Source organism: Oreochromis aureus, linkage group 2, assembly GCF_013358895.1.
Source record: "Oreochromis aureus strain Israel breed Guangdong linkage group 2, ZZ_aureus, whole genome shotgun sequence".
Classification (NCBI taxonomy): Eukaryota; Metazoa; Chordata; class Actinopteri; order Cichliformes; family Cichlidae; genus Oreochromis; species Oreochromis aureus.
Window position 1 is genome coordinate 1,481,221 of NC_052943.1, and position 2,455 is coordinate 1,483,675.

The following is a 2,455-nucleotide window of genomic DNA, read 5'->3' on the forward strand; positions in this document are numbered from 1 at the left end:
CAGGCCCGGGAGCCATCGCCAGTCCCCTTCGAGACCTTCTCCAAACCGCAGCTCAATTCATGTCAAAGCATTCACCTTTACCTACTAAAACGCTGTCAAACCTAAAATGAGGACGTGGGCCCAGCGAGTGAATATGCCTCCACCATTGATCTGCTCTTGATTTATGACATTGAAGATGTTTCAGTGTTTTCAGCTTGTTTCGATGTCTCAGGCGACTCTTAATGGCATAGTTCCCCTGGTTGGAGGCAACCTGTGTCCAAACAGCCGGAGTTTTATTTAGATCAACTGGAATCACTCTCAGAGAGATTGGCAAAGGGCTGCAAATAAGTTTTATATAATTAGTTTAATACTTTGCAATCATTGTGAGTCAGCCTGTTCCTCTTCTGTAAAGTGTCTCTTTGCAATTAGGGCATTGACTCATCTGGTTCCCAACTATCCTATTCTAGTTATATTCATATAAAAAAGCAATGCTGCAGAGAGCCTATTTCATTTTTACCATCACCATCCTGCAGCAACTATGTCACCATTTCTAGAGGAGTTTATAATATCACAACTGGTTTACATGCAACTGCCAACTTTATCCTATTTAATCACAAACTAACAGCAGACTGACTCCAGCAGTTTTATTGCCATCACTAAAGCTGCTGGTTGGAGTTACCTGGTCCCCATCTTTAAAGGAAGCTTTTCAAAGGTGATGACACTAAGTTCACTGAACACAGTTGCAGTGATTTTGTTTGTGCTACAGTCTCCAACCACTGTGTAACCAAATGCAACTGTAGCACTGTGAAGCTTTCCCATGTAAAGGATGTGCTATGCACACGTTTGGTACATGTTTAAAAAGTTATTTCTAATTCAGTCATGAGAAACAGATATTGTAAGTCGATGAATTCTAAAGTTTTACTGTAAACTGAAACAAAAGGTGCATTATCACAAATGTGATGGACATCATGTTGACATGTTGTCAAAGCACGCCACAATATTTCTAATGTCCTATTTCCTAACAGACTTTTTAGAGTCCTTAAGTGTGAATCCACACAGAGTTATATTTTACATGGTGTGAGAGGATGAAGGGCATGAACTGATACAGCCAATGATAGAGAAACCTGAGTAGAAACGAGGGTGTTTTGTTGGTGCAGAGTGAGCCAGGTGGCAAGGTGAGGCTGGGGTGGATTAGCAAGCGCAGTCTGGCAGGTAACACTGGAACACAGAGGTTAGAGAGATTGTACCGCAGGTTAAGATCATATCAAAATACTAAACACTGGATTCCTTACTAACCTAGTAGCCTTTAGTCTGGTGGTGGAACTATATAGATAGGAAACTGAGGTAGATGATTGGATGATTTCACGTCCCTGAACATACAAAGACACAGAGGATGAGGGAGCTGAGGAGAATATTGGGCAAGTTTGAAGTGACAGATGACATTAATGGGTTCCTCTTGTATTTTGCAGAAACCTACAGTAGTGTCATGGTCCTCTTCTGCATCTCTGCCATTTCTCTCTTAGCTTTTGTTTCTCTCTCTCTCAGTATGAGTGTGTGAGTGTGTGTGTGCTCCTAAGCACCGGTTACCTTGCAGGGGCGAAATCCTTCCAGGATTCCCAACCTCCAGTCCAGCACACCTGAAGCAATCAAGCTCACCTGTTTCCCATCTGCTGATCAGCCGCCCACTACTGTTAGGGAGAACCTTCAGTCTTTGTCTGAGTGTTGAAGTAACCATGTTAGTGAGACCAGCTCCAGTCAGCCTGTGGCCTGCCTGCCTCACTGATCACTCACCTGTTCGTCTGTTCTTTACAGAACATGCTGGTCCTGTTCATGTGTGATTGAAGCTCTGAGCTCATCAATGGACTTTCCCCTTCTAAGGACCTTGTAAATAAAGACTATGGATTTGTCCCTTGATAAAGATCTGATCTCTCGAGTCCTGTGTAAGTTCGGCCTGCCTCACTGATTATGACACTTAGAGGGAATTTTAGAGTTAATAAAATTTCAGATAAAATTAAAACCATGAATCTGAACAGAGGAAGGGGAAACGCATGATCAGGATGAGCATAAGTGTAGTCAGATAACTTCATAGCTTTCATAAAACCTAATGAAATGCACAATATAAAGAGTGCTCCTCCTCTGGGGAGCAAGCCATTCAGTGAATTTGAGAAATTATCTGTTGATTGGATTTGGATATTTCAGTGAAATGAAATGAAATGAAATGAAGGAGGGTCATCAAAATCACAAGCGAAGCGCATACCTGCAGCAAAAGAAATGTGAAGACTACAAGATCAGCACACTCATTTCAGTCACTGTCTCTCAAATCCAAACATAAAAAGAGGTGATTCTCAGCTACAGTTGAGGGATTGGTAGAAAAACCGCTCGTGTATTAGTAATCATCTGCAGACAAACATGAACATCTGCTGGCAAATGTTCGTGGCTGCAATTTTTAAAATAGCAGTGAAATTGATTTTAGCGT

The 2,455-nt window shown here is 41.8% G+C and overlaps 1 long non-coding RNA gene across 2 annotated transcripts; it reads right to left on the reverse strand.

Annotated features, from left to right (window-relative positions):
* Positions 1–1,065: 1,065 nt before the first annotated feature.
* Positions 1,066–1,662, reverse strand: LOC120443323. Of its 2 annotated transcripts, none has more exons than XR_005615349.1 (3): positions 1,567–1,662; positions 1,276–1,349; positions 1,066–1,197 (listed from the first exon to the last, which is right to left on the reverse strand). It is a non-coding gene; the product is annotated as an uncharacterized LOC120443323 (long non-coding RNA). The 2 variants fall into 2 exon arrangements; XR_005615348.1 differs by lacking the exon at positions 1,567–1,662 and adding an exon at positions 1,457–1,517.
* Positions 1,663–2,455: the final 793 nt, after the last annotated feature.